Source organism: Microcebus murinus, chromosome 11, assembly GCF_040939455.1.
Source record: "Microcebus murinus isolate Inina chromosome 11, M.murinus_Inina_mat1.0, whole genome shotgun sequence".
In the NCBI taxonomy this organism is placed as follows: Eukaryota; Metazoa; Chordata; class Mammalia; order Primates; family Cheirogaleidae; genus Microcebus; species Microcebus murinus.
The window spans coordinates 18,806,764-18,829,821 of NC_134114.1; positions in this window are offsets into that span (position 1 = coordinate 18,806,764).

The window sequence follows — 23,058 nt, forward strand, 5'->3', positions numbered from 1 at the left end:
CTTGTGTTGCTCTGTGTTATTCTACATTATTTGAAACTATTGTATTTTTGCCCTCAACAAAAGGTTTAAACACATGCAATTAAAAACAAAGCACAATTGCTTCTTTTGATCTAAATAGAACTTAAAGTCATGGATTTTTTTAGTTTTGTTACTTGCTTTTTGACATTTATTGTTTGAATAATGGGCTTCTGATTGGACATCAGGCTAATTCTAATAATAAAGTGAATTAAAACTGAACCAGTCTTGAAACTGGTTTTAGTGACTTTGCTTGAAAGAGTTGTATACCACAGTGACACTGATATTGCTTTCCTATACTAATACCTTTCTCCACTGCCTTGCTTGTTCTGACATCCACAGTACTGAGAAATACATTTCAGGAGGCCCTAAATTGATTGTTTTCCAATTTTCTAAAAGCCATCTACCCTAACCCCAGTCACAGAGATTGGGCTAATTTTTGGATGGGTGAGTTAACATTTTTTGACTGAAAGCTCCAAAAGAGAGGTCAGGCTGATCAGACCTAAGAAAAGCCCACCGGCTTATAAATATCACTTTCTGTCTTGGCTGACCATCCATTTCTCACTACACTTCTCTGATACAAGTTACTTAAGGCATAATATGATATCAGTTTTACGATTATGCTCTAGAATATAAATTTCTATGAAGTCACAAGAATTATACTATTATTGAAGTTAGAAAAACTAAGATGTCACTTACCTCAATACCCTCACTTTGCAAATGAAGAAGTCATGGTTGTAGAGATAAAATATCATCTCTAGGAAGCTGTAGATTCATAACATGAAACATGATACTCTTGATTCTCAGTTGAATTATTTCTATGACCAGTCTTTTTTGCATGTTATTCAATTTTAACAATGTCCCTCACTGCCATTTTGCAATACAAATTTGTTTTTGTATATGGCAGGCACTTTTGGCAACATTTAACAGAAAGACCAAATTTACATGTTTCAGATATATATGCATTATGCTGTAGCTTCTACAGCTTTCTATAGTATATTTTAGAAATTCCTTCTTATTCCATAATTAGCTCAGAAAGTCATATAAGATTGATAGTAGGTATAAAATTTTAAACTTATACAATGGTTATAAGAAAATGTAGTACCTATTTTTCTGGTTTAAAATTGTTCTTCATAATGATATGTGATCAGGAAGGCAAAATTCTCAATTTTCTAAACAGTGTACATGCACACGAGGTCACAGTTAAGGTTACCTTGGGGGATCTAATTCTGAATTTCCTGACTTTTGTGGGTTTAAATCATAACTTTAATGTTCCATTAATGCAGGGTGTTTTTTTTTTTTTTTTACATTGAATTGTTTTATGTCTTTTATTCCGCACTAATGGACACTGTGTTGATTTCTGTGAATATCAAGGAGAGCTCAATATTCTGGTAAATTCTTCTTAGTTCATGTTTTACTTTTTAAATCCTTTTGAATTTGACTAAAACAATTTAAAAGCTTTTCTATCAATAACCATTTTTTTTTATTTTGCAGAGAAAGACCATACAATATTGTTTTTTGTACTTAACATTAAGAAGTACCTTCTGAAAATGGAACATTCTATGATTTGTTTCATTGTTTAAGGAGCTTTAAAATGCTATTAAATCACAAGGTCAGTAACTTTTTCATTTACACTTAAAAACATTAGACCAGCCATCATAAAACAAACAAACAATATAACTTTGGTTAAGTATGAATCTCAATGACATGCATACCCACAATGCAGCTTTTTAATTCTGGGATAATATATGAAATTCTTAATGAGAGAGGCTCATGTTTTAATACATTTTGTGTAATCAATCTGAGTTCTCAGTTAGTTGATCAATTAAAATATATTTATTGAGTTAAGTAAAATTATCAGCTTTCTAAACCCATTGTATTTATATTTATTCTCCACACTAAAATAATTATCTTTAAGTCTAAGGGTTACACACACTTATTTCAATTAATTTACTGATAGTTCTAGAACAGAGCATTATCTCAGAGCAAATTAAAAGACAAGGAAAAAATGATTTGGTAATTATCAACAAGCCTATAATGTAAAGACAGACTCTAAGCTTAGTAAAAGCAAAGACTGTGTTTTGTTTAACACTCTGAGCCAGTAGCTATAATGTAATGCTATTTAAAAGTGGTTCCCTAGATTTTAAATGGTGTATTTACTATTTTAGTATCATGCTGACATGTTCTTAATATGATACAACTAAGATATTTTTCATACACATTTTACATTTAAAATTTTTTCTTAGAATGCAATAATACCTAAACATATTAAGTGCATGACCTTTTGAGGCATTAGAGTTAATAGCAACAGATAGACCATTTGAAATATTTGATGTTTTATGAAAAACAAAGGAGAAATCCACATGGGCAAATATTTCCAATTGTCCAAATATGGATGATTCTCAATATGATACAGTATTGTTTTCTCACACCCGTGCTCAAAGGGCTATTCTCACTTTTAGATGGGAAAATTAGTATACAGATAGGTAAAATATCTTGGCAGAAGGAACATGGGGAAACTAGAACATGGTAAGATAAAAAGCCAAAACTAAAATGCATGCCAAAAAAAAAAAAAAAAAACCAACACTTTAGAAACATTTTTTTTGGCATTAACATTTAAGTTGAAAATCTGTATACTTTTCAATCCACTATTCTATTCTAACAGAAATATCTTCTAACAGTCACCAAATATTCTAACAGAAATATGTACTAATATTCACCAAAATTCATGCACAAAATGTTCATTGTCTTAATTATAGTATTCAAAAGTGAACATAACTACAGGATACACACAAAACCTGCTTAGGTTCATATAATGAGATATTATACAGTAATGACAATGATCAAACTATAATTATATCTAGCAAGAGAGATGGCTCTCACAAACATAATCTTACACTAAAGAAGGCAAATAATTGTATGCTGTGTGATTCCATTTGTATGACGCATATTAAAACAGAGAAAACTAGTTTGTGCTTTTAAAGTTAGGGTATTGATTCCTTTGGTAAAGATAGTGGCCGGAAGGGAATTTTATGGGATGCTAATAATTTTCTGTTTATTATTTTTGAGTTTTGAGCATACAAATGTGATCACTATGTAAAATTCATTGAACTGTACATTTATGGTTTGTGCACTTTGTTATGCAAATCTTCACTGAAATCTAAATTTACCAAAATAATGCTAAAATGAAAGTAAAATGCATTTTGGAGTCACATCGATTTAGGTCCAAATGCATCTCTAGCATTTAAGGTAACTTTGGTTTTCAGGTGAGGAAATGAGTATGGACCACCTACATTATAAAATTATTTTAAAGATTAAGACCAATGAATGAACTCCTCATGGCATAAAGTAGATATTTACATAACACTTCTGGTGGTACTGCAAACTAGTACAACCCCTGTGGAATGTAATATGGAGATACCTCAAAGAACTACAAGTAGAACTACCATTTGATCCAGCAATGCCATTACTGGGCATCTACCCAAAGGAACAAAAGTCATTCTATAAAAAAGACATCTGCACTAGAATGTTTATAGCAGCACAATTCACAATTGAAAAGATGAGGAAACAACCTCAGCGCCCATCAATACATGAGTGGACTAATAAAATGTGGTATATGTATATCATGGAGTTCTACTCAACCACAAAAAACAGTGGTGATCTAGCACAAAGATAATACCTCTTGTATTATCCTGGGTAAAGCTGGAGCCAGTTCTAGCAAGTGAAGTATCACAAGAATGGAAAAAACAAGCACCACATATACTAACCATCAAGTTGGTATTAACTGACTTAACTGACCAACACTTAAGTGCACATATAGTAGTAACATTCACTGGGTGTCGGGCAGGTGGGAAAGGGAAGAGGGGATGAGTATATTCACACCTAAAGGGTGTGGTGCGCACTATCTGGGGGACGAACATGCTTGAAGCTCTGACTCAGGTGGGGCAAAGGCAATATATGTAACCTAAACATTTGTACCCCCATAATATGCTGAAATAAAAATAAATAAATAAATAAATATGATAGATATTTAATAACAGCTATTGGGATTTCTTTTTTGTTAATTTTTATTTGAAAGTTCAAAGGTATAGCAAGCACAGGACTGGAAATCTAGTCTACATCTGATTCTAAAGTCCACATATTTTCCTTAAATCTTGTTGCCTCTCTCCTACTGTGATTTTTCTCTTAAGGAAGAATTATATGTTACAGCAATGAGGGAAATTATTACAGGATGACATATTAAAAAGCATGATTAGAAAAAAAATCCACTATTGCTAATCCCATTAGCTTAATTCTTTTTTTTTTTTGTTTAGAATCCAGAATAAAGGAGAAAATATTTCAAATTTTAATTCGTTTGAACTCTCAATGGCCTCAAAACAACTAGTCATGCTGGTACCAGATGTTCTCAACATCAATTTTGACTTTCCAGTTGATATTTATTTCATGAGAGTTCAGAATCTGATGACTTACAACTTAACTAAAGAAAAGAAAAAACAAGATAGAGAAAGAAGCAGAGAATGTTCTACATAGATCCCTTTCTAACTGTGTCATTCTGTCACTGAACTCTCAGGTAACACTGAGTTTCTAGAATAACAGCTTGTATATTTCATCACCTTCTGACAGAACAGAAAAATATTAACATTTTTGGGGGGTACTCTTTCTCATATATGAAAAATGTAACAATTTCTTGTTTGACTCACCAGGGCTCTTGTAGGTGGCTTTTGAATCACTACAACCTCTTCATCAACTAATTTATTTAAATTTAATAAATATGGGGTCCATTTAAGCCAGGACACAGATGATATGCCTCTCTCTTTCTAAGGAAGTATAAATAAAATTCCTTGGCATTTATTGTATGAATTAAAATACACAAATTTGACTTTATGGCAATGTGAGAAGACAGGACAGGATTAAAAACTAGAACCTGGCATGAGACCTGCTCACTAGTTCCCAACATGTTCTGAAGCAGTGAATGTAGGTCTAGATGCTCGCTCACCAGAGAAGATAGGACTTTGGGGAGGAAGATTACTTTTACAAGATTTATTACAATGCCTGATATCGGGGTGGCTAAAATGAGGTGTCAGAATTATAACCAGTGTGTACAGTTATTGCTGTGGGCCATAAATGGCTATTCACTTATGAAGGTGTGCACTTGCCATTTAGAATATGTGTCCATAAGAAACGAGATTTTAACCCCTTATTGTGTGATTCCACTCCATGCAGAATTTCTGTTATGGTGATGCCTTGTGATTGTGAGCAAGACCAAAATTAATGAATGACAAAAAAGCAGACTTAAATGAATAATGAACATTTGCAGGAAAAATAAGTGCCTATCAGAGGTTTTAGTGGTACTACTCACAGATCTGATAATTATCACAGGAATGTTGGAGACATAAAAATTTCAGTTCTTTGTAGCATAGTGCTGGCAGTAAGAATATTCTAAGCAACAACTGATGAGGCTAGGCTCTTGCAATGGTAAGTTAGTATGTTTGTAAACTGTTTTGTTATTGTGTTGTTTCTTGGAAACATAGGCAGGACTGCTAGTCAGGAAGGCTCAGGTATTTGGAATTTTGGGTGATAGAGTCAGGGTAATGAGGCTCAGTTGGCATGTGTCTACAATATTTATCTAAAAATAATTGCATTTATTTTTGGAATAGATTTTTTTTTTCCAAAAAAGGCAAACATGTACAGTAAGAGAAGTAATTCTTGGTTTCCCAGGGCTGGATGTGGAAATAGGCAATGATTGAAACGGGCATGAAGGATGTTTTCAGTGCGAGGCAACTGTTCTACACCTGGAGTATGGTAATAGTTGCACAACTTTGTAAATTTACTAAAATTCATTGATAGTACAGTTAAATGGATTTTTTTCTTTTCTTTTTCTTTTTTGAGACAGACTCTCACTCTGTTGTCCAGGCTAGAGTGCCGTGGTATCAGCCTAGCTCACAGTAACCTCAAACTCCTGGGCTCAAGTGATCCTTCTGCTTCAACTTCCCAAGTAGCTGGGAATACAGGCATGTGCCACCACGCCTGGTTAATTTTTTTCTATATGTATTTTTAGTTTTCCAGATAATTTCTTTCTATTTTTAGTAGAGACAGGGTCTTGCTCTTGTTCAGACCGGTCTCGAACTCCTGATCCACTCGCCTTGGCCTCCCAGAGTGCTAGGATTACATGCATGAGCCACCTCACCAGGCCCAGTTAAATGGATTTTTATGGTATATAGATGATGCCTTAATAAACCTGTTTAAAACTCTTGAGTATTTAGACTTCTCTAGTTAAATAACTTCACTCTTCACTGCTTTTTTATTTATACTATGCCTTTTTCATTAGTTATTCTTTCATTTTATGTGATTCTCTCATTGATAGAACCCCTCAAGAGAAAAAAAAAATCCCAAACTGGAGTTGGGATTTCTTGACAACACTAAATAATTATCATTTTTTACCACCTTCTCACAGAAAGCAGAATAGAGAATCAGATTAAATCAGTGTCTATTTGTCTTAAGCCAGATATAAAAGGTCTCTGGGCTGTTATCAAAATATAAGCCTCTGTTCTGTAATGAGAGTAAGGCTATGCTATGACTGCAAATCTCCTTTTATAATCCTCCTTTATGTTAAAATCATACTAGCATTTTTTATACTTCCATAAAAGAAAAAGACACCACCTTTTGTGCCTTTTTATGAGAGATTGGGATAGAATGCTACTATAGAATAACTCTGGAGGAAGACGGAAAAGATGTCAGAACAACCTTCCTTCCACTTTCCCATCCCCACCCTGCAGGCCTTATTCGGAAATAGTTTCATAATATGCCTTTCTAAGGCTTGACTATAGCTCAGAGACAAACTCCTTTTTCTGGTGCCCTTCTTTTCCAAGTAAGCAAAGCCAAGTCCTTGGGTCAATACTGTTTGATGGTTGGACAGTCCCTCCTTCAGAGGCAGGGACAGAGGCATCTGTCCATTTCCTGGCCTTGAACTTGATAATATATGAAGCCTATGGAAAAATGGCTGACAAATCTTTAAGAGTTCTGCAAATTACACTGTACTGAAAGCAACGAGATTTAAATTATGGTCAGGATGATGTATGGAAAGAAGTTCAAAATTTGGTAGATTCTAAAATTCAAGGGCTATTTCAAACACTCAAGATATATTTTGCAAGAAGAGCTATGTGACTGAAACATTCACTGAACAATTGCATGTTTGTGAAGGCTTCTATATAACATTTACATAGGAGAGCAACCTGGGCAGGCATACAATTCTTGAAATATACTTTTCAGTCTACATACCCAGTACAGCCTGAAAGGATATGTTTGAGACCCCACATTTTTATTTATTTTCATGTTTCCTAAAGAGTTTAAAAATTCTATTATTATCAGAATAATTTTTAGCTATTTCTAAGCTATGACCCTCTTGCTCTTATTTTCTGGAATGAATTCCCCTCTTTCAATTTACATGTGCTGTCTTTGTCACAGGAAAGCATTTCTTGAAAACTTCATACTTTGGTTCTATTTTTCCCTCTTTCCATTTTTTTCTAAATTAATACTGGTTTTCTGAAGGCTAGCTCTTTAACTGCTGTCTTCTATTTTCTTATTTTATATTTAGTCTTGAAAATCTCTCCCTCTTTTTTTTTAATCTGTATTCTAAGAAGGCCTCTTTCTTTTTCTAAATTTGATACTGTTTTCAATGACACAAATCCTGCATTTACTTCTTCTAATGTGGATTTGTTTTTATTTTTATATTTTTAGGTGTGTTGTTAATGTTTCTTACATCTAATTATCTTTAATCAAATGCTATTTTACACAGATTGTTATCTGTTGGTTCCTTGTGGTCTTTTGCCTCTTCAGTGAAGACATGTTTTCTTTCCCTTTCTTTTTATTGTGTTAAAAAACACACAACATAAAAACTGTCATTTTACCCATTTAATATTAAGTATATTCACAATTCATAATATTAAGTATATTCGTTTTGAAACATATCTCTAGAAGTTTTTCATCTTGCAAATCTAAACCACCTCTATATGCATTAAAATTTTTTCTTTTTCCCTCTCCCAAGCCACTGGTAACCACCATTCTACTTTCTGTTTCTGTGAATTTTACTACTTTAGAATCTGACCTCACATAAGTGGACTCATACAGTATTTGTCTTTTTTTTCCATTGGCTTGTTTCACTTGGAATAATTTCCTCTAGGTTCCTTCATGTTGTAGCATATGACAGAAGTTCCTTCCTTTTTAAAGTGAATAATAGCCCATCATATGTGTAATCACATTTATTTTTCTATACATCAGTTGATGGACTTTTGGATTGCTTTTGCCTCTTGGCAATTGTGAACAGTGTTGCCTTGAACATGCTTTTGCAAATATCTCTTTGAGATCCTGCTTCTAACACTTTTGGATATATACTCAGAAGTGGGGATTATTGAATAATACAGTAGTTCTATTTTTAATTTTTAAGGAATTCTCATACTGTTTGCTATATTGATTGCACCATTTTACAAACCAAGTAACAGTGTGCAAGGGTTGTGTTTTATCTATATTCCAGCTAATAATTATTTCTGTGTTTGTTTATCGCTTTTAATTTCCTGTGTTTAGGTTGGATGTAGGGGGTATTCCATTGTGGTTTTCATTTGCATTTTTCTGATTATTAGTTACATTGAACATTTTTTCATATGCTTGGCCATTGCATATTTATTATCTTTGGAGAAATATTCCTTTAAATCCTTTGACCATTTTTTTAATTGGGTTATTTGATTTTTTGTTGTTGAGTTGTAGTAGTTCTTCATAGATTATGGATATTAATAACTTATCGCCTATATGATTTGCAAATATTTTCTCCCATTCCTTAAGTTGTTTTTCATTCTGTTGATTATATCCTTTGATGCACAAAAGATTTTAAGTTTGATGTAGTTCCATTTGTTTATTTTGCTTTTGTTTTCTGTGCTTTTGTTGTCATATCCAAGAAATCACTTCCAAGTCTAATGTAATTAAACTTTTTCTCTATGCTTTCCTTTAGGAGTTTTTATAGTTTCAGGTTTTACATTTAAGGGTTTAATCCATTGTGAGTTCATTTTTGTATGGTGTAGGAGTCCAAATTCATTCTCTTGCATTTGGATATATTGTTTTCTCAACACCATTTGTTGAAGAGAGTATCCGTTCTGTTGAATTGTAGCATACTTGTGAAAGATCTTTTGACCATATATGCTAGGTTTTATTTCTGGGCTCTTTATTCTATTTCATTGGTCTGTTTTGGTTACTATAAGTTTGTAGCATGTTTTGAAATGAGGAAGTGTGAGTCCCTTTGTTCTTTTCAAAATGGCTTTAGCTAAACAGCATCCCTTGAAATCCCATATGAATTTTTCTGTTCCTGAAAAAAATGCCACTGAAATTTTATTTATTTATTTTAATTCAGGATATTATGGGGCACAAACATTTTGGTTACATGAAATCCATTTGCCTCACACAAGCCAGGGCCACAAAACAAAACAAACAAACAATAATGGTGATCTAGCATCTCTTATATTATCCTGGATAGAGATTAAGCCAATGAGATTTTGATGGGAATTGTGAGGCCATATTTTCTCGTAATCACCTGAGGATATTAAATACTTTCCTGCCATCTTTTTTCTCTGTTACTGAAGATCTTTTAAACAATTATTTTTCTAAGTGTTCCAAATCATGTTCACTTACTATTTTACAGTTTTTTTTAGTTTCATATTTTATAGCTTTTGTTTCTTTCATTTTTCATCCTTGAGCAAAATGAGATCTAAACACACTCTATGTTTGTCACTAGAAAGTGTGTGTGAATAGACATTGACTATGTTTTACATAAATTTGCATGAAAGTCAACTCATGTGTTAAGATCTATAGCTGGAAAGCATTCAGATAAACTTATAGACAAGAATTCAGTTTAGAGGAGTTATTCATTTAGACCATGTCTTCTCTCCTAAAGTGACTCTTTCCTCTTCCACTATCACATTTGGTAATACTGTAAAATACATATGAAACCTCAACTCCAAACATGCACTGCCATGTATAGCTTTTAACTCACAGTATAAACTTACCACTGAGGTGTCCACCTGCTAGAGAAAGAGGGCTTTTTCCTGGAAGAAGCAAAAACACACTGTTGCAAGTAGAAAGATGACCAAGCATTGTTCTGATTAGTTTTAATATCAGGGCTCTAAGTCATGAGTGAGTTTCTCTTTTATCACATGGTGTGTGCTTTGGTTGAATGATTAGCAATATTCAAGACACAGAGTATATTTTTTCTTAATTCTTTTTCATCATCCTTAACATTAGTACATATTCCTCTAACTGCCTGACATTGTTAATTTCTTAAATTTCTTGAGCTGTAATCTAGTTTTGTATCCCATCATAATTTTAACTAAGAAAAAGTGGAATTTCATCAGAAAAGACTTGCAAATTTTCATTGAAAGTGGTAGCTGTTTAAAATATATTTAATAAGAAAAGAATATTTTAAAATGAATAGCAAATTATTTCTTCATAGATGATTCTTTATTCTGATGTAAAATAACTAAATAACTTTTGTCATAAGGACGTCAATGTTCTATTTCTTTTAAAGATATATTTTAAGGAGGTTTTTCTTAGCTAAATTTGAAAACATTAGGTCCAAATCATTTTTTTTATTCTTAAAAAGATTTAAATTTGTATGATTCAATCCAGTCCAGATCTAGATCTAGATTGGTATATAAATTCCACTTTTAGGTAAATGTCATGTTTTTATCTCCATATGGCAAACATCTTTCCAGATTCATTATCTTTCTGATTCTGCCTACATTCACTCTGGTATAGCTCATTTTCTCTTTAAAAAAAAAAACAACCCTACAAGTTGCTCTTAAATCCCTTCAAGTTGCTCTTTATTCCATCATTACTAAAACTCAGCACAATCCTCTATTCTTCTCAGTAAAATAAGTCTCTAGGCCTTGTGGTGTGCTCTGTTGAACTACACTTATCTGAACATCCTCTGGTAATGTTATTAGATCTCTATGACCTTGTCCTTAGTCAACCACTTCCCGAATGCTATTAAAAAAAAAAAAAAGCCTCTAGCTACCCAGAAATGATTTATAATTGCAATAGGTTCAGCCTTGTCTTCTGTATCTGTTTACATGGAACCTGGTCTTCTATTCTAGCTTTCTGTAAAAAGATTAATATTAATTTTGATAAAGAAATTACTGATTGCCTTTTAGAAAACTGTCCGCTCTTTAAGGCCTGTAAAGATACAAATGTTAGATCATAAATACAGGTAATTAAATTTCTCCAAATTCCTTTACTTACATTATTTATCTAAAACTACATGTAAATTGTTGAGAAATTAATCTGGGAAGAAATATAACTCTGCAAGAACTTTTGCCTGTATTTTTTTATATATAAATGCTTCTCAATTCAAAAAAAGAAAATTTCATTAGAACTATTTTGTTTAATATGCTGAAAAGTTTCACAACCATTTTGATGGCTCTACATAATTTAAAACCATGTATAATAGAAATATAAAATAATGTGAATTTATAATTTGATCAAAACAGAGAATAAATTCATAAAAATGTGTAAAATATATGCCAAAATGAGTATTTGAACAGATAATAATAAAAGCGAATTATCTGTATTACTTATGCTTTAAAATACAAAAGTGGCTGTTTATAGCACTGAATACAAGGAAGCAATTTCTGATAAAAATGCTATCCTTGTATGTATTAATCCATAGTATTGCATTGTTGTTTAAAATTAATTTAAGTATTATGTGGCTCAATAGATTACTGTAACTCATTAACCTAAAGTAAAGTTCTACTTTTGAAGCATCAAGGCTAAACAAAAATGATCAAAAATATGCCTCTATTATTATTATTTACTGTTCATTATTATTTAATACTTATTTGAATTGTATTTTAGCCCCAAATTAATGTTTATAATTCAATAATAAGGCAGGGTACAAAAAAATACAATAAAGTTATAAGGTTAGTGAATTTAAATTCATGTTTTGATTAAGTAGCTTAGAGAATGATTTTGAAATCTACATTTTAATTAATATCTCAGAGAACTCTGATGTAGGTGGTCAAAAATTTCACTTTGCAAAATTCTGATCTGGAAATTCACAAAAGGAAAGTTGTAACAAAAAGGTATAGATGTTAGACACTTACTTGATTGTAGTTCAGTATTTCCAGATAGCTGCTAAGCAGCTGGATCTGGGTGTTTTTATGGCATGTCTTCACAACATTTCTAGAATGGAGTCATTACTCTCTTAATCATTCTTGTTTTCTCTATTTCTTATGTCTTTTAGCAATAATTTTATACTCATTGTGTTCTTTTCTTTTTCTCCACCCCTGTAGCCATTGCTCCATTTCAGCTATCTGTAAATTCATTGCCTCTTCCCCGGACTATTGCATTAAACTTCAATAGACTTTTCACTTCCTGTTCCAATCCAGATGGCACAATGGTGCTAGATTAATTTTCTTAAAGCTACCCAAATCATGTTACTTTTTGCATAAAATCTTTTAAGGCGGCTTCATTACATATCAAATGAAATTACTTTAATTTTTTATGTGAAACTCGGAATTATGTGTCCCCATGCTGACTTTTCCAATCTTATCTAATCTTATTTCTTGCTACATAATCTCTGTTTTATTTTGTTGTCAACTAAAAACTAATTAAACTGTTCACCATTCACTACTTGAGTAACTCCGCTTGTCTATTTTATGTTGTGGAAGCCCAAGGTCAAAATATTTACTGATTTACCCAGCTGGAAGATCTTCTAAAACCACATAATAACTTTTGTTCTTTCTTGTTAACCTTATATTTAATATTATGTTAAATAATGACTTACATTTAAGCCTAATTTTATTTTCTAGAGTAGCAATCTCCAACCTTTTGGCACCAGGGACTGGTTTCATGGAAGACAAAATTTCTATGGACTGGATGGGGGGAAGGAGGATGGTTTTGGGATGATTTAAGCTCATTACATTTTGTGCACTTTATTTCTACTATTATCACATTGCAATATATATAATGAAATAACTATACAATTCACCACAATGCAGAATCTAATGCTCCTGCTGATCTGACAGGAGATGTAGCTCAGGAGGTGATACAAGCAATGAGGAGGGGCTGTAAACACAGATGAAGCCTCACTCCCTTGTCACTCACCTCTTGCTGTGTGGCCCGGTCCACATCAGGCTATGAACAGGTACTGGTCCTTGGCCTAGGGGTTGAGAACTGCAGTTATAGAGTATATCCTAAGAGTGTAGAGTCTATTTCAACTTTATATACTATCAGAACCTATTCAAAAATTTCTGCAGAATAGGCATTAAGATTTATCAACAACGACAACAAAGAACTGGGTTTCCTATTTCAGTTTTTACTTCTTTTGAACCAGTGACCACAGCTAGTACATATTATTTTACATAAATAGAATATATTTTGTCTGGCACATTTTGAATCATTAAAGATACTGCATATATTCCCTGGAAAATACTTAATGTTATTTTCGTAAATACATATAGCTGGAACAAGAAAATGTAAAACAAATTATGCTACCAATTTCAATTAAAGCCAATTTGAGGTTTTAACGTAAAGAAACACTTGTTTCATAGTTCAACACAACCTTTTAAATATCACCCCTAATTTTACATTTTTTTGAGGAGAAGTAAAGAGGAGTTTTATTAAATTTGCTGTCTAATGAGAAGGATGGGAACTCCCATCTGAAGTGCCATCATCCTAATTACTAATTTTGCATTAATTTTATGATAATCTCTTAGGCCAGTGTAGAAGTGTTACTGGTGTAAGTAAATTTAATAAATGTAAATATTGATCAAGACTTATCAATAACTTAGATTGTGTCCATAAATAGAGGCATATATGATCATAAAGTCTTTGTGGATCAATTTGATGATCAATCAGATATATCTCAAAAGCACTGCTTACCAGTGTCTTATTTTTGAACTATTAAAATAATATTTTATATATGAAATGACTACATAAGTCACAATATATTTCATTCAAATCAATATTGAAAATTATTCCATGGTGAGCAGGTATATATATGTACATCTACACACCCAAAGGTTGAGGAAGCTAAGAGTTGGAAGACAGAGGCTGAAAAATCCAGTTTTTCAGAAGGAAATGTTTAATAGGGACTTATGAACAGGAACAATGTCTTTGGAGGCCCAAGACAGTGGATCCCTGCCTGCACCCTCCAGAAAGTATTTTTTATGTGGCAAGCTGTTAGGATGAAACATATGCAGCTGGTCACGTACATCTTCATACTTTCTTGTCAGGACTCATGATCACTGGAGAGGTTAGACAAGCTTCTTTCTGAAGGGTTATCTATACTACAGGCATTGTTCAAATACTATAGAACACCTTAGTATGCGGGAGTCAAATAGAAGTCATCATGGTTGTTTCACTTCAAGATCGTATCACTTTTGCCATGTAATAAGGTGTTTTCCTACAAATATGTTAATGTGATATAATGAAGACAGTCATAGAAAAGTGAGCTTTATATGTAAACCAGAAATATTCCACCATATAAATTATAAGATAAAACATGGAAATTTAAATACATTATAAAAAGTAAAATTTAAACTAGTACTTTACAGTAAAAAATGGAATTATTATAGATGATTTTTAGAGATGTTTTTAGGTTCTAAACTACTGGGATTTACATATGCCCTTTACATTAGCATTTTCCATCTGGTAATGAAAAATTGTATAATATTCTATGTATTGCTAACTAATGCAAATCTCCATCGAATATGACTTTTCCCCTCAAAGTTTTTCCTTAGAATAAATATATATTAGAGATGTTTAGAATTTATTGAACATTTATGGAATTTAATTTGCAAAAGATTTTCATTTTGAACTAAAAGAAGGTTTCTTTGTCTATGGAGGATCATCATTGTGAATTATTATTCTGTTTGTTCTAAGAATAGCCTTTCTTTTTTAATGTCCTGGATGTATACACAAGAATTATCACAGATACAAATTTTAGAAATTTTTAAAAAAATTATAATTACAAATTTTGAACTATCTTTCCCAAAAATCAGGCATTAGAGAACATTGGTGGCTAAAATTTGGATAGAGTGGAGGAATGGGCAACAAGAACCTGCAAAATATTAAAATCATTTTTTCTCTGTATTGTTATAAAAGTTGTTGTAACATAATTTTTTTCACTTATTATGAATTTGACTGTTAAGTTTTAATAAGCTATTAAACAATTATGTAAAGAAGTCCTGGAGGTAACTAGTTTTATGTACCAGTTTGAAGTTTTCTTTTCTTTTTAAATAGAGTTAATTGTGATATAGATAATGTATAAAGACACAGAACTGGAAGTGATTTTGAAGGTGAGGGATGTTGATGGAGAAGAGCTGGGGCACTGGTGTTCATTCTGGAGCACTCTCATCAAGAGGAGTAAAGCAGCAAATCATTTCCTCCAAGATGGTTTTATTTGCCTCAGGCAGATAAGATTTGGTGCCTTAATCATATCTTTAGTTAAGATATCCCGTAGACATCTTTGCAGCTATTTTACATAATAGAAAAAGACTGAAAACTAGAAAAGATCAAGAAAAGAAGAAGTCAAAGAAGTAAGATAACATTAGTGGTGTACGTGGTTATGAGGATTAAAAGGAGAAGTCCATTCCTCAACTCCCACACTTGAGGCTATTAGCTCAGAGCTGTCTGCAATAATAAAAATTCACATGCATTGATGACTATGTGGCAGCTACTGTTTTAAATAGTTTATGCACGTTAAGACCCTTTAATCCTCAAAAAGAATTCCTTGCGATGAGAACAATTATTATTTCTGTATTACAGATGAGGAAATTGCAGTGCAAATAAATTGAGTAATTGCTGAACATCACAGAGCTCTGTAAATAGTGGGAGTTAGAAATCAACCCACATGGAAAGAAACCAACTCACGAAGTAAGAAACCTACTAAGAAAGTCTGGCATCCATGATATTTTTATTACATTTTTAGTATGGGTTGAATCATATTTTCTAAAAGGATATGTTAAAGTGCTAAGCCATAGGACCTCAGAATGTAACCTAGTTTGGAAATAAGGTTGTTGCAGATATAATTAATAAAGTTGTGATGGGGTCATATGAGAGTAAAGTGGGCCTTAATCTAATATGACTAATGTCCTTATAAGAAAAGGAAAGAAAGACAAAGGAGAATGTCACGTGCACACCCAGACTCACATAGAGAAGATGGCCAAGTGACAACAATGAATGAAGAGAATGGAATGATGCATCATCTACAAGCCAAAGAAAGCTAATAAAGTCTGATAACCAAAGTCTGATAACCACCAGAAACTAGGATAGAAGGAAGAACTCAACTGGAACCTTGATTTTGGGCATATAATCTCAAGAATAAATTTCTGTTGTTTTAAGCCACCCAGTTTGTTTTACTTGTTATAGCAGCCTGAGGAAACCAGTACTCTTTCTAAACTTTTTTTCCCAGAATTTTCTTTTATTTGACATCCTGTTCTTATATATCTTAATCTTTTCCTTTATTCAATATAAATAGCTGACATTCTGCTATATACAAAGGAAATTATTGGAAAATTACAAAAAATGGCATAAGATTGGAAAAGATAGAGTATAGGAAATAGCAAGTAGTTCTTGAGGATGTGAAGGTTATAAACTATGTGTTTGTGTCCTCTCAAAACTCCTATGTTTACCTCCAACCCCAGTGAGATTGCTTTAAAAGATGGGGTGTTTGAGAGGTAATTTGGTTAAGATGAAGTCATGAGGGTAGAGCCCACATTATGAGATTAGTGCCCTTACCAGAAGAGAAAGAAGTTAAAGCTTACTCTATCTGCCATTTGAAGATACAAGGAGAAGAAAGCCTTCTACAAATCAGGAAGACTGTGCTTAAAAAATACAGATCTGCTGGCACTTTGATGTTTGGATTCCTAGCCATCAGGAATATACGAAATAAAAATTTGTTGTTTTAGATACCCAGTCTAAGGTATTACGATATAGCAGCTTGAACTGACTATGACAGTGAGGATGAGAAGACGTACATAGCACTGGCATCTGGTGTGGGTTGGTATTGAGTAATAGAATAGGAAATTTAGAGTTTGTTTTGCTTTGGAGTACCATTGAAAATTCCTGGCTAGAGGCATAATGTGACAAGGTATATACTTTAGGAAGGTCAGTTTAATCTTATGAAGTAGAAATAACCAGATCCAGCATGAATAGTTTGAAGACTGTAAGTCTCAGAGGCAGAAGTCCAGGAGAGGCATCTAGCATTAAGGAATCTTTGAAAGGGATGCTGGGGTAGGGAAATTCAGAGGATATAATTCATAATGTATACTATAGAAAGAGAAAAGAAAGAGATAACTTTGTTTCAAACATGGGTGAATGAGAGTGTGCTTGTGACATTATAGTTTATGATGAGAGGTGAATTTTGTTTTATTTTTTATTTAATTTTGTCCTTGTTAAGTGTGCATTACCAGTGAGGTAACTAGATGAAGATATCTTAAAGATGGCTGAAAACGCATACTATAATTTTGAAAAGAAACAGAAATAAGTACAGTTAGCATCATTTTACTTACTGTACAGTCTGAGCCAGGTGATCCTAAGAGCTTTCAGATACTCTTACTAATTCTTAAATAATTCTGTGAACTGCATTTACTATTATACACATAATAAAAATGAGGAAGAGGAGGCTAAAATAATTTACCAATGTCCCACTATTAGTAGATGAGGAGCACAGATTTGTATTCAGCTTGTCATGCTTCAAACTTCGGAGTAATTTCACAATTTAAAAATGAGAGCTAAATTAGATTTTTAGATAAAATTTCTGGAAGTTAAATAGAGTCAGGAGGGCCAGAATTATAGTGTTCAGAATATAGGAAGGAACACACTCCAAAGGGACTATTTTCCAGCTCTTAAAACAGTAAAATTTTCCTTATCATGCCTTGGGTGTTTTTCTTTTAAACAAGACATTATTTTAGCTGAAATTACCCTCTAGCACCTATTTTACAACCACTAGCTATATATACATACACACATATATAACCTTGAACTATTATTTATATTATGTCACAACATAAAAAACATATTTATATAATATTTAAGAATTTTCAACAGAAAAGACATAAAAAACATAATTTCCAATAGAAAAGACTCTAGGGTTAGTCAGAAAACCTTGAACTTCTCTGTAGCTCTATCCTAAATTTAATAAATTTACAAATAAGGCTCAAGTCATTTGAAACTGTTATTCTTTTCTAGGGTAATTTATAAAACAGTTTCAGTAAAAAAATAAATAAATAAATGAAATAATAACATCAGTGAGCCAGGAGGGATATACTGTTCCATGCATGTTATATTTCCCCAGAGATTTGGACTGGATGGATTACCTTTTCTATTTCTCCCCTTAACCAGCTTTGACATGAGTGTAGTAGACTATTATGTTTCTATATTTAGCCTAAAGCCGAGTGAATTTCACTGAAATGTGAAGTAATTTTAAGTATATTTTGTATAAAAATTTGCTGAATTTTAAAGTATACTGACATCATGGGGAATAAAATATGACCCAAACACAAATCAGTATAGTTAAATGATTGCCATGTGTGCTTTTTGAAATATGGAGTTATGTGCTATTATTTTTAGCCCATGGGGAAACAGCATTCTTTTTTACTATAACCACTGCTAAATAAGGTGTATGAAAGAGAAATATTGGGCATAAAATGGATAATATTTAATATAAGTTTTACCATTGTCACATTAATATATAGAAAAACAATGATATAATTGTTAAATATGTTTTTTGAGCTTCCAACTGTTGCAGAAAGCTATGGTGTTCAATAGTTTCCTAACAGTTAATTGACCTGATTTCTCTGCAAAGCTTAGCCTTCTGTAGGAGTTTTTAGCTAAGCCAGTTCCTCTAAGAAATATATGATCACAATCCACTTTAGAATACTATTTGTTCAGGATTCTACCAGAAACATAAGTTGTATGTAGTAAAAGGGAAATGTTACTGCCTTGATTCCATGGCAATGATGGTTATTTACCTTTTTAATTTTTAGACATCCACCAACCAAAAAAATTAACTAGATAATAAAATTAAGATATATCTATTAGATAAAGGAAATTATACCTTAAACAATAAGTACTTAATGGGCCAGGTGTGGTGGCTCATATCTATAGTTCTAGCTACTCTAGAAGCTAAGGTGAGAGGATTGCTTGAGCCCAGGATTTGGAGGTTGCAGTGAGCTATGATCACTCCAACCACTGCACTGAAGCCTGAGCAACAGAGACAGATCTTGTCTATAATATATAATATAATATAAATGAACAGTGGAAATAATAACCTACTTCATTTATGATTCTATTTTTTAATAACCAGCAATATACTAGATGACATGGTGGAATCTTATTAAACATGTTCATATTGATATTATCATTTTTAAAATATGATATCCATTTAATTGCATTTATATTCCATAGAAATATTTTAAATTAGCATGCCTTCATTCAATCCAATGTTAAATATATGATTAGACTATGCACTTAATAAATATATGTTCAATGAATGATAGGATGAGCATAAAGTTTTACTTAAAGTATGCTTTCCACTTGTATTGCCTCTGATACTACCTTTATTTTCTTTAAAAAACAAATTACTCAAAGAGAAAAAGAAAATCAAATACTTACTTGTACTGTCTATGGTTCTCAAAGCATCTCCTAGTTACAGCACTAAACTCTTAGAGTGAGTATAACTTTCTTGATGTTCATATAAGCACTTTTTATTCTTGTGCTTCTATTTTTGTGTCATTTAAATAGGTGAATATGTATTATGACTGATGATGTATGAGATCCTTTTTTCTAGTGTAAAAATCATTTCTAAAAGAGAAATCATTAAGCTTTAAAAGTATTATGCTCAGTATTTGCTTTTACATTGAAGATCATTAAATACTGCTCAGTAGTGTGGAAATGAACACTGAGTTCTTCAGCTTGCCAAGAGAGACTTCAAACTATGCAATTTAATATGAAGGAAAGTCACTCGATATTCTAACTAAAATATGGTTTAAAATTAAAAATGGAATTTCTTTTCTACACTTTTTTAATTAAGAGAAAGAATAAGGAGCAGAGTGAAAAATATTGTTTGTATCATAGAGATCAAATCTGCAGCCAAATGAAGTTGCTTATTAATAGAGTAACATGAACCTAATACATTTTTCAAATGTTACACAGCTCCTGTATATTTGCTGTCATCTCTGTAGCTTCCTACTGTATTTGTGATAATAGAATGTCCTTCAGTAAAGTTGGAATGGGTTACATTATTTGCAACATTAATTCTCTTTGCATTTACTTTGAGAAAAATATAAATATGGGAAATGTCAATTTTTGGCTGCACCTATCTTGGATAGAACAAATGGTGCATATAATCCTAATTCTGACTTTTAGGGACTCAACACATTTGAGAATTATGGGTTAGACAATTGGAAAGAAAGCAATTGGTTATAAAAATGGACTAGTAATCATATACATATAGTAATTATTCACTGTATCTCCTTTTTAATAATTAAAGAGGTTACAACCATAACTGTATTGCATATGAATTCTTCAGATTGCATTTTGTTTTTCTAAAATTTTCTTTCCTTCTTTCCCTTAAAGGTCTTAATTTTGCTTGCTACAAGTTAGCATATTATGCATTTTTAAAATCTGCAATCAGAAAATTTGAGTTGGTAGGAATCTTTTAGATCATTTAATCTAAATAATGAAATTTCATAGGTGAATAGAATAAAATAAGAACAAGAGGAAAAGCATAAATTTTTCTAAGACCACTTAAGTAGTTAGGAATAAAACTCAAGTTTCCTAGTTTCCTAACAAAAACACACCTACTCTTTTACTTTTTTATTTTTTGCTTTATGTTGGTGTTTGATTGACAGGTATTAAAAATATACCTGCTATTCTATTGTGTTAGGTAGGATACACTTATTAATAATATCAAGCATGTAATTTTGCAGTGCAGAAATGATAAACCATCTCACAGGTATTATTGTAATTCACTTTCATAAACAAAAATAATTCAAGCAATATTAACTAGGCAAAGCAAATAAGCAATTAGTACAAATGGTTACAACTACTCAATACTTGAAATCTAGTATATATTAATGCATGGATTATATTTTTTAAGGTCTAGATCAAGGTGAAGATAAAATATTAAAAATTTATACATAAAAAATTCAACTCTTATTTTTTTAAATAAATTCATTAGGTTGAGGTTGGAAGTTATTATTTATCAATTGAGACATTTTGTAAGTAAGCCTAAAATATAAGCAAAGAGGCAAAACAGATTTTACAGGTATCCAAGTAGCAATAGAAGAGCATAACAGCATTAGTATTGGTATAGGCAAATATTTCCATTTTATTAATTTAACCTAGAAATTTATAGGTAGCCAGAATATTTATGTGATTTAAAAAAACTAAATCACTTATTCAATTTAAATTATCAGACTTTTAGAGATTAATCATTAATCAGGAAATATTAGACACACAGTCACGAGCTGAAACACAAAATCCATAGTGTCAAATAAAAACCAAACCCAGTCTTAGGTAAGGGGACTTTATTTGAAAGTATTATTTCAAGAGGAGGGAAGGGACTAGCATGTTTTGAATCTAAGGTCTATATGCATCTCATAGGTTAAGCAGAAAAGGGTTTTGGTGTTTTTTGTTGTTGTTATTGTTGTTGTTCTTATGCTTTGTTTTGTGTTTTAATAAGGAAGAGTAAACAAGGCTGGGAAGAACCAGATTTGAGGAAATTCCATGAGAGAGGGTGGTATGATTGTATAGTAGATCAGAATATGTTTTATGCTGAGGTCAGTCTGTTCTACAAAGGGAGCATCGAGGAAGGGCTATATACTGGCTCAAGCTGCACATGGATCAATGTCTGGGAATCATGGGAAAGGAGAGAAGTTTAACCACAATTTGATCATGACAAGGTAGCAGGTATCTTGTACAGATTGGCCAGGGGATGCGAAGAGTTAATCTAATTACTTATGAGACAAAGAATGAACGTTTGGAATGTCTGAGTCCGGTCTTGACATAAGTAAACAAGAAAAACATGACTGAGTAGTTTTAAGTCGTATGGGAAGCATGGTTGCTTGCTGTAAACTGTTTCCTGGAACACAGAGGGACAAAGTATTTTTTTTCTTTTGAAATTTATTTATTTTAATTTATTTAATTAATTAATTTTTAATTGACAAAAATTGTATATATTTGTCATGTACAACATGATATACATATGTATGTATACATAGTGAAATGGCTCATTTGAGCAAGTTACTATATGCATTATCTCACATATTTATCATTTTTTTTGGTGAGAACACTTAAAATCTACTCTCTAAGGGATTTTCAAAAATACAATATATTGTTATTAACTATAGTCACCATGTTGTACATCTCTGGAACTTATTTCTCCTAATTGAAATTTTAAATTATTTGAACATCTCCAAAACTCCTCAAGACACTGGTAACCAGAGTATTTCTTAAACATCTGTTGCCTAGGAGTACAAGGCTCAGGCAAAAATAAATACTGTATGGTCAATAAATTTACTTCTAAAAATTTATATCATGTGAAATTTATTTTAATTCAACTTATGTATTGATTAATTACTATGTTCTAGCAACCAGAGACATAATAGTTACTGAGAGAGACAAAGCAGTGTTACTCAGAAGTTTGGCATGAAAGAAAAACAAAAAGTAGTTTTTATACATTTGAGATTTTAAAAAGTTAGAACAATAAATCATGAAAGAATATAACAAAAAAACTTGGGGATGAGCAGAACTAAAGATTCAAGTAGATGGATAAAACTTTAGGGAACAGTGGTGTATAGAAACCTTTAGACAAATAAAACCATATCCTTATAGATGGAGAGTTCAGTGACAGTACAGGCTATTCAAACATGGGAATGTGTAGTATGAGAGGAAAAAAAAAGGAAAGAAATACTAGAAAATAGTAACCGGTAAAGTAAGAGGACTGAAAAGAAATCATATAATCAAAGAGTTTTTCAGCATATGGTTGTTTATTTAATT